Below are 10,975 nucleotides of genomic sequence, written 5' to 3' on the forward strand. Positions count from 1 at the left end.
ATCCTCTTCTGGCTGATGAAAGGTGCAACGGCTTCCCTTTCTTTTTTTTCTTTTTCTTTTTAAAATTTTATTGGATTACAGTTGATTTACAATGTTGTGTTAGTTTCAGGTACACAGCAAAGTGATTCAGTTATACATATACATGTATTCATTCTTTTTCAGATTCTTTTCTCATATAGGTTATCACAGAATATTGAGTAACGTTCCCTGTGCTATACAGTAGGTCCTTGTTGATTATCTCTCTTATATATAGTAGTGTGTGTATGTTAATCCCAGCTCCTGATTTATCCCTCCCCTCTGCGTTTCTGCTTTGGTAACCATAAGTTTGTTTTTGATACCTGTAAGTCTGTTTCTGTTTTGTAAACAAGTTCATTTGTATCACTTTTTAAAATTAGATTCCACATATGAGTGATATTATATGATATTTGTCTTTCTCTGTCTGACTTACTTCACTTAGTATGACAATGTCTAGCTCCAAGGGGCTTCCCTTTCTGAATAAAATGACAAAACTTCTGAAGGAAATCATTCTCCACCCATACCCTTCTTCCTGTCTGGAACACAGATGCAATGGCTGGCAATGTAGCAGCTATATGGAGAACATGAGGTAACAAGCATGAGAATGAAAGCCAATACACTAAGGATGATAGAAAAGAAAGGTAGAGCTGGGTCCTCAATGGCATTGTTGAGCTGTTGCACCAGACCTGGATTGCCTACACTTGGACTACGTTTACGAGAGACAAGTAAAGCTCTCTTTGTCAAAGTTACCATAGTTGAGTTTTCTGTTGTTTACTGCTGAATGCATTCCTAATACAGAACTTATTACAGTATTTCAGGCAGAGACAAGAGTGGTAGGTGTGAAAGTGGAGAGAAGCAGTCAGACTCAGGATATATTTTGGAAGTAGAACCACCAGGACTTGATGATGGGTTGGCTGGAAACAGGGGGTAAGGGATGGAAGAAATCAAGGATGATTTCTAGATTTTTGTCTAGATATGACGGATGGAAATGTAAAATCTTGTTTTCATTCAGGACATGGGAAAATTCTCCCACCACTACAGAAATAGCTAAGGAAGATAAAAACATCTGTGTGTTGCTCACTTGACACCTGTATTCCATTGAGCCTAAGGGAAAATTGGGTTAAACTCATGTTAAATAATGCTGAAAAGGGTTGGAAATTCCTAACATCTATTATGAATACTGTAGCTGGAACATACACATTTTCTCCAAAGCCTTCTCATCATCAAAGCTTTCTTTTCCATTGAGGTCCAGGTACACAAAACTAAACCCTGACATCAACCATTATGTTCTGGTTTTTATTGCTTGCAGGAATAGACTAGCATAATATCAATACCAATACTTCTAAAGAATATATTAATTTTTTGAATCAGTAGGATAATGTTCCACAGCTGGGTCAAATAAACATTCCAAACCAGAGCTTTTTTAAAAGAATGCATTCTTTAAAAACATCTACATCATTATATACATATATTTCAACATCAGGTGAAAAAAAGAAAGATGACTTTGTATTTTTTCTGCCAGTTACTTGCATCACGAAGGCTTTTCTTTTGCTGATGAGAGTATCCTAGGAATGCCAAACACATCGCCTGCTGCAACCAGTTGCTTCTAAGGAAGATGGATCACCCCCCACTCCTCCTAAGAGGGCAGATTTGAGGTACACGGATCGCATGACCCCTTCAACTCCCGTTTCAGCCCCAGCTGAAAGGACAGTAAATTCATAGGCGTGACACGGCACGACTAGGCTTGAAAGGGTGAACGGACCATTTAGATTCTCTCCCGTCAGGAATTTGAAATGAAAAACTTTAAGTGAATAAAGCAATCTGCCTGGGAAGGTGAAACTTAAAAGTTATGAGGTAGAGCGATGCCCTGAGAGCCGACCGGAGGGCCTGAGAGGGAAATTAAGACCCACGTTGCCGGTTTGAGACAAAAAAGCCAGGCCTCGGTCCCTGGAGGTGGAACATTCCTCCAGCCTTCCTCCTTCCCCTGCCCACCCTTTGGAAGCAGCAGGAGGAAAGCTGGCTGCAGCCCTGGCAAGACAATGCTCAGTACTGACACCAGAGACACCCAGGAAGTGAGCAAAGCCCTCCAGGTGACCCCAGAGCAGGGCTGCTTGCTGCATACCCTCCACACACAGGCCCCATACCTCAGTGAGCTGAGGTAGCTTGAGTCAGGCTCTGTCTTTTGAAATAGCCCAACTAAACCCGAAACAGTAACAAACGTCTAATATCTCTTATAGTGTACTTAATAATTATTAACAAAATTAATTATAATGATAGAATTATTGTTGTAAACAAATAATCACACCTTTGTGTTCTCTCCAGGCCCATGATCCCAGACAGCAAGCATTTGGGAGCATAGAATGCTTTTATACGAATGACCCTGGACAATATTTTAGCCAAGGTGAACCCAAACCCTACAGGAGGCATTTCATTCAAACTGGAACATTTCTGTGAAACAGAGGAATGATGTCCAGGGAATATATCTGTGCAGGCTTACTCCACAGGCCTGGGCCGGGAGTTGTGTATGGTGGGAGGGAGCAGACGGGGACCTGCCTCACAGCCCTCAGGACAGCGTGGGATTGTGGCCCCCGTGGAGGACCACTTTGTATCAGTTTCCCCAAGGATAGGTGTTGTTTTTCACTGGATCGTGTCCTCGGGCCCACTCCCCATCCGCCTTCTTCTCTCCTCTTCCCTTCCCCCCAGATGTTGGTTTCATCAGCCCAAAGGCAGCCTTTTATAGTGTGAAAGTATTTGCTGACCACAGGAGGAGCTTGAGAGAATAAGGTAAAGTGGAATGGCAAGAAATCCAGATTGAGATGTACATACTTAATACAGATTGATGAGTGTTTCCACTTATACAGGACACTGTTTCCACCAGGTATCTGCCACCTGGGTCCTGGGGGAAATGGCCCAATACGCAGGAATCCTTGCTTCTCTCCCTGCACCCTTCTCTGCCTGCCAGGTACCCAGTTAGTCACAGACTGATTGACTCCTTATTTGCATTTTAAAGGAAAAGGCTGTAGTCCTTCCTCTCCCCAACAATTAATCTAAAACAGGTGATAAGGGAGCTGCTTTATTTAGCTTCTTGGAAGACAGCAATGCAGGTCTTTCAGATTCTGCCATCTCTGTTTGACACTCTTTTCTGATTCCTCCAGCTTCCTTTTAAACCAAATTTAACCAATTCAAATACCCCCATATATTGTACGTGTGCACAGCCAGTAAAGCAAACAAAGATAAAATTTTCTTATGCCTCTTTTGTCTGCCAAGCAAGAGACTCTGAATCATTCCTGACACACGCCAGCCTTCAGGAACCTCGTCCTACAGTGGCCATGGGAAGTTTCTCTCACGAAGTGATGCTTAAGTGAGAACTTAGGGGTGAGAAGAAACCAACGATGCTGGAACCAGCAAACTAGCAGGGGAAGCAGCATATGCAAAGGCCCTGAGTCAAGGCAAGAGCTTGACATATTTAAGGAATTAATACAAGACCAAATGAGCTGTAGCATATTGAGCAAATCGGAAATGGCAGGACTTGATCTTGGGGAAATACGTAGAGGACAGATTGTGTTGGGACTTGCAGGCCACAGTAATAGGTTTGTATTTTAGTCCAAGTATAAAGGGAGCCTTTGAGGAGTTTAGGCTGTAGTGTCATAATATGTTTTATGTTTCAAACATGTTGATACCGGTTATATAATGTTCAGAAATGAGCAAAACTAATTTATGGCAATAGAAGTCAGGATAGTGGTTACCTTTGAGAGGTAATGATTGGGAAGAATTATGAGGGGAGTTTTGGGGATACTGATAACATTCTATTTCTTGACTCAGGTGTTGGTTATCCAGGTCTGTTCAGGCTGTGAAAATTCGAGTTGAACATTTATGATTTGTGCATTTTTCTGTCAAAATTTTACTAAAAAAAGTATATATAAAGGATTACAATGTCTGGATGGAGAACATATTTCAGGGACAATGCAGAGGGGAGACCCCATAGGAAGTTATTACAGTAACACAGAGTGTATGGTGGCTTGAGCTGATATGATGGCCTTCAAGATAGAGAAGAAGAGAAAGACAGGACACATTTTGGAATGAAATTGATAGAACTTGATGATGAAGTGGATATAGGAATTTTAAGAAAAGAATGACTTCCAGGTCTCTGACTTGAGCAGTTAGGTAAAAGGTGATGCCATTCACTGAGAATGGGGAGGAGCAGATTTGTAGGCAAAAGGTCAAGGTTTTAGCTTTAGATATATTATGTGATTTTAGATACCCATGGAGCATCCAAATGGTGATATCAGGTAGGTTGTTAGGTAGATAAATTAGTGTTCAGAGAAGAGGTCTCTGATAGAGGTATAAATGCTGTAATTGTACAGATTACGATAGAGTTATAAGAATGTTTGGGATCATTTAGGGAAAGAGAGTAGAGACAGTAAAGGAGAGTCATTGCTGAGAGTTAAGGTAAAGAAGGAAGAGCCAGCCAAGGAGACCAGTAAGGTGGGGAAAAGAGCCAGCAATCATCATGTCTATCTAAGAGGGTTGACTGGTGTTATGTGGTTGAAAAAGATGACAAAAAAAGGATCCACTGGATTTGACAGCATGGAAGGCTGTTGGTAACAGTGGTAAGAATCTCCATCACTTTACTAAGTATTCTAAGGCTTCTTTCCTCAGTAAAATGTCATAATAATTGTACCCACTTCTCAGAGCCTTTATGTGTAAAGCACTTCATACACTTATATAAGGTTTGGTTAAATGTGAGTTGTTATATGAGCTAAGAAAATATGCTTGCATTTCTGTAAAATAAGTTTAATAATACTGTCATCATAAACTTACTATGAGGAATAATGAAATAACATGTTAGAAAAGTAGATTTAAAAAAAACAAAACTACAGGTAGGTTCGCAATCCCTATACTTGAGTTAATTATAACTAAGTACATCTGGGAATAAGACGACCAAAGCAACTCTTCAAGGAAGTAAAAGACTCAGTAGTAGGGTTAGACCCTACCATCCATTTGTTTACGTCAGAATCCTAGAGAGTGGTAATTGGGTGTCAGTAAAAACGGAAAGAGCTGTGTTGCAGAAAACATGATAAATTAAAGCACCAACATTTATTTCATTTTCTACAAGAACACTATCTGGCTTTGGCTCCCTATGGTTATGTTGCTGGTGTAGATGCTTCACAGATGTGCTGGGATTTGGCTAAAATTGTCACAGGGCAGAACAAAGGCAACGGCCCAGGATGAGGGGATCCAATACCAGGACAGACAGAGCCATGGTGTTGTCCACAGGCTTTCAGCATGAAGGCCAAGATGAGGCCAGGAACACAAGGCCTTGCTCAAGGCCTTCATATTCTCCATCTTCCATACCTGGAGGTCTAGTTCTAAGAAGACAAGTATCCAGTCACTGCTGGGGCTGGCCCAGCACTGAGCCAATGTGGGTACTGGGGATAGTTCCTTTATTCCTTTTAACTGAAGATGGGCTAATTGGCCAGGTTTTCAGATAAACCTGGTGGAAGGTCATCTTTGGCAACCAACAAACAAAAAATACTACTCACTGATCTAGGTGATAGAAGAAATGGAAAGAAACCCTAGAACAACTCTGGGAGCACACAGTTACTCATTCCTGGACCATTGGACATCAGGCATAGCTGAGAGGGAAGCCCAGTCCACAGATGACAGGTCCCTCTTCTTCGTGAAGGGCAGGTGGTGGGGTGGTCAGGCTACCAGGACAAAGAGCACTGACTGCTTGCGCAGCCACTGTGTTCGTGTTACCCATTCGCTGGGATGGGTAGGCTGGGATCGGAGAAACAGATCAAGATCTTTTCAAAAACAAACACTAAGAAAGTAGGCTCAAAACACAGTTTACTTGTCAAGTCCAAGTTAGGAATATGGGAGTGAAAAATATTCAGCTTGCAATCACAAAATAGGAAACCAAAATCAAGTCAGGTTGGGGAGGAGACACTCACCGGCTATTCACATTGGTCTCAGGAAGCAGATAACCAGCTAGGAAAAAAGTCGGGGGTCTGCAATGCCTGCATGTGTCTGAAAGTGTGTCTCCCTTCATCACCAGGGTACAAGCTAAACAATTCCCTCACGAATCAGCACATATCAGCTTCCAATACCAGCAACATGTCTCCAAGTCTCTTGAATTAATATTAAGAAAGGCTGCACCATTGAGAAATGGTTTCCAGTTGTTTAAACTTAAAGAAGAGTTAGTTTGTTGAAACACATCTTTAGGATCACGGATAAGTTATTGAATTTCAATAGTTTTTGGTGTTGGCTAATTCAGTGATTAGTTGACATTTGTTCAATATTTAAGAACAAGGGATATACATGAATTTCACTTTTATGTCATTAGCATTTTGACCAACAATTCATGTTTTATTTTAAAGTAGGAAGAGAAACTTAATTACTGATGATTCGTTAATCTTCATTTGTTTGGAAATTGTCTGAAAACTGCAAAATATTGCTTTTAGGATAGAATCTTGAATGATTGGAACCAGTTTGTTAGAAAAAAAAAAAAATCTGAGTCTGGTTTATGTATGAAATAACCAAACCATTACATGATTGTTTGGCTTTCTTAACAATTGATTTTGAATTGTCATATGTTCTAATTTCTACACACTATGGAAATCGTCATTAATATAACCAATACAAAGAAAAAATCTAAAACTTACAAAAATGATTTGAGACTGTATTTTGTCATGATATATATGAATACAGCTCACAGTAAAGCTGAAATTTAGCAATCGTCTAGTTAATTTATGTGGACAGATAAATTATCTGGTTGTCAAATACATAACCCAACCAATATTTCACTTTCTATTTTATACACGTGACTTTAATGATCTGAGCATTTTACATTCAAGTCGTTTGCACTTTAAGTCTCTAATTAATTCATTTTTTCCCCATTATACCTTACACTGATAACTTAATTGCTGAGATATAAGGAATGGTATAAAATGGATTCTAGATCGTTAATTGCTCATTTTAAATGGGTCTTTATCACATCAGTTAGTTTTGACCAGGCAAAATTGTGCACAAAAAAGTTTGTCTCTGTTCCTCAACAATTTCCCATCCTTAACCCTCTCTCTGCCCCTTCCACCTCCTCAAGTTCTCTGCATTCATATTAATTACTCAATGTCATGAAACTTTCTCTTCCTTCCACCAACATTAGCTCTGACACCTATTCAAAGGTATTTATTGTCATAAATTACTGATAACAGCTGAGAATGTGAGTTTTCTCAGTAGTGCTTGAATTTTACCTACGTTCTAACATTTAAGCTAAAAATTTGAAGGCATCAATAAAGGGTAACGGAAGTATTTAGGGAGGATACACTCCTTGCAATTGCCCTTGAAATTGTACCAAGTAGCAAGTTGCCTACTCCACCTGTGACTAAGGCAGGCAGGAATTCTGCAGAAGCCCCTTCTTCGCATAAAACTCTCCTTTGTTTTACATAACCAGAAACTGTTTATTTTAATCATTTATATATTTGTTTCTATTTTTCCTTCGTTCTTGTAAGGGAGAGCATGGCACAAGGTACACATAACTCTTTTATGCAAAATCACAATCTCTAGATGCCATTTCAAATGATTAATTTTATTTCACGGCGTTGATAAGAATAATACCTTACTTTAGGAGGTTTTTTTCACCAAGTTAGTTAGTTAAAAAAATAATTAGGTAATCACTAGTTCCTCAGTGGAAAATAAATTATGTAAGAGGCAAAATATCATTAGAAAAACAATTGGGTAGCCCCACTCTAAATTGTCTACAGTACAATGTACAGTATGCAAATGTTCATTCATTTGTTAATTTTAGAGGACAGCATTTCATTGGAATAATTGAAAACAGCTCATAGCCTGTTCTGTGAAGAAACAAAACATTGTTTGTGTTAGTGTCAAGTAAGTTAATTATGTTTTGTAATCTTCAAATGGAGCATATAATTGATTTATGAAATTCTGTTATCATTGCATTTATCATTGTTAGTAACCAAGAATTCTAGTAGTTTCTTATTATTCCCAATGTATGAAATCAGCTGGGTATTCTATATGTTTAAAAACAATTCTATTCAGAAGACTTGTACTAAAATAAAGTGAAAACTTTAAAACAATATATTAAAATGTGTTAAAACCACTGAAAAGATCACTGACTTTTATAAAATATTCCATTTATTGTAGTAATAATTTTTAATTCAGTAACACAACTCACAACTTTTCTGTATTATTTGTAGAATTTTTATTAATACCACTTAAGATCAATGGCTAACATGCAATTTTTATTCGTGACATGAAAACTATAGCATTTTAGCTGATCAACATTCTTTTACTCTGTTATTTTTAGGTCTTTATAATTATTTGAGAAATTTTCTGAGGCATTGAACCCATTGCCAAATATTTAGCTGAAAACAAAAATGTTTTCAAACAAATGTAGATTTTAAAAAAGCAGTAAGATTACCTCAATAACTCCCACCACCAGCCCTCCAACCACCACCAGCACTACACACACTTTTCTTAGGATATTCTGTATCATATACAGCCCTCCTAAAGCAAGACATATTAAATAAAAAGAACACTATTCCTAAATTTCCAGTTAATGTAAAGAATTATAACTTTTGAGCTTCCTGTATTTCAATATTTATTTTCAACACATTCATTGCTCAGATGGCCTTGGACTTCAATAAATTCTGTATATTTGATAAATGAGTGCAAGTGTTTATCTTAATTTTAGGTTTAAAATTGTTAAAATCTTTTAACTATCTATTTCTCATAAAACAATTAAGAAACAATATCAGACTTTTAAAAGGGAAATTTTAAAATTTCATTTCATTATCTAAGTGTTTGATCATGCTTGGTATCCAGTAGACATAATCAGAAGAGTAGTTAATAAAGCAATGGACTGGGAAGGGATTGCTAGAGAATATAAACTGTATTACTTTTTAATATTTTAGTACAAAAATAAGGTCTTAGCAAACTTTTTAATATTCTACTACAAAAATAAAGTCTTAGCAAATAACTTACTTTATGTTTTTAATTGAATGTTCTTAAAATGACAATAGAATTATAGTAAAATGAGGTTATTTGCTTTGCTGCTTCCTGTGATTGTACATACCTTATTTTAGGCATTTACATTTTTAACCTATTAGAATGAAATACTTGAATGTATTCCATGTGCTAACATACAACAATTCTAGCACTAAAAAATGTACCTCAAAATGTAAAAATTGCAGATATTTGAAACTTGAGGTATTCATAAAACAAATAAGGAACATTTAAAATACACTTATTTCAGTGGGTTGAAGCACTTATGATGTAACACAGCAGGCAATTCTAAGCATAGAGAAGTGCCTTAAAAGTCTTCAATAAATTACCAATATTAAGATTTTGAAAGACAAAGAGATCAATAGGTAATGTTAAAAATAATAATGTAGTTTTGTAAAAATTGTATAAGTTGACTACCATATATTGGACATTTCTGATTTAGTTTTTTGCATTCCTAAGAACTATCTTGCCAAAAATTTGCTCTGAAGGTAATTAACTATCTTTCTAAATGGATTTTGAATCAAACATAAGAGTTCTACTTAAAATTTGCCTCTTCTTTTAATTCTAAGACAGTGATTGTATGCCTTCTTTTACAGGGTAAATCTATCAAACAGATGCTTTTCTTTTTGAATTGCATACTGCTTTGCACTATTTAACACATGAAATGCTGGAAGTAGGGTACCTTAACACAGTGATCTTTATTCTACACTGAAAATTAATCAGTTCATGGACTTAGGAAAAGAAGCCCAAGTTTCTCTTAAGAGTTTAATAAATGCTGTGCAATGTTAAAAAAAAAAAAAAAAGTAGGCCTTAATACCTAATCAGCTGCATTCAGTGGCTAGATTTAAGAGTCGATAGAGTACCTACCAAACAACAACTTCCAACTTTTATTTCTGAAGAAAGTGATCCTTGAGAGATGAGAAAGTTACTTATTTTAAGTTTTATTTGCCCTTGTATTTGTCACAAAATATCCTTTTCTAAATGGCTTTTGAGTTTGCACTTAAAAAGAGAAAAATTATGATTAAATTAAAAGAAACATGGTGCATTATATGTAAGCTTTCCCACAAAAGAGGGAGGCACAAAAGACTTGAGTAAATCCAAGAAATATAATATAAGCATGAGACTTATGGACAATGCTCAATTTAAATTTCATATATTGTCAAATGACAAATGTCTATACCAGACTGTGAATACTTTAATTTTTAAAATCTCCTGCGGTCCTTTTTATCTGTTTCAGAACCGAAGCTGCAGTGTTATTTGTGAACTAGGCCTTACAGCTTGTTAATATTCTTTACTTCTTAATTTTGTGGAATATTCTAAAACCATCATAGATAGCCCTCTGAATTTGAATTTTTGACTTTAGCATCGATCTCCTTGTGTTTCAAAATCACAAAAAACAAGAAGATCACCATAACTAAAGATGTCAAGATTAAAGTTTGAGGTTAGCCATCGAGCTTTCTCTTTGGGAAAAGAGTTTAACCCTGAAGTAATTCGAAATCTGCATTTTAATGCAACTTTTCTAACTGAAGAATACAAGAAACTGGGTGGTTCCCCCCCTCCCCCGTTTGGGAAAGACATGTTTTCCTTGTGGAAATCTGTAATCTGAAGAACTATTTATATAAAGGATCAACTGTTGGAAATAACCTAAATGTTACTTCAAAATTTAAAGGCCGATTAATGTAGTAGTGGCGATAAAAGAGCCGAGTTACGAGGTCCAAGGCAGAGCGGCAGGTGGGCCGGCGCGTGCGTGGCTGGCGGAGCGAGTGGATTCCAGGACCCCGCCGCCCGCACGGGAAGATTTTCGAAGGCGCCAAGTTTGGGTGGCGCGTCTGATTTACTGCGGGGTCTGAGTTATCCGAGCACTCCAGGTGCCAGTGGCACGCACAGTGCTGTGTTATTAGAGTTGACCACGAAAGGAGGACGCAGTGAGCCG

Source organism: Balaenoptera acutorostrata, chromosome 3, assembly GCF_949987535.1.
Source record: "Balaenoptera acutorostrata chromosome 3, mBalAcu1.1, whole genome shotgun sequence".
In the NCBI taxonomy this organism is placed as follows: domain Eukaryota; kingdom Metazoa; phylum Chordata; class Mammalia; order Artiodactyla; family Balaenopteridae; genus Balaenoptera; species Balaenoptera acutorostrata.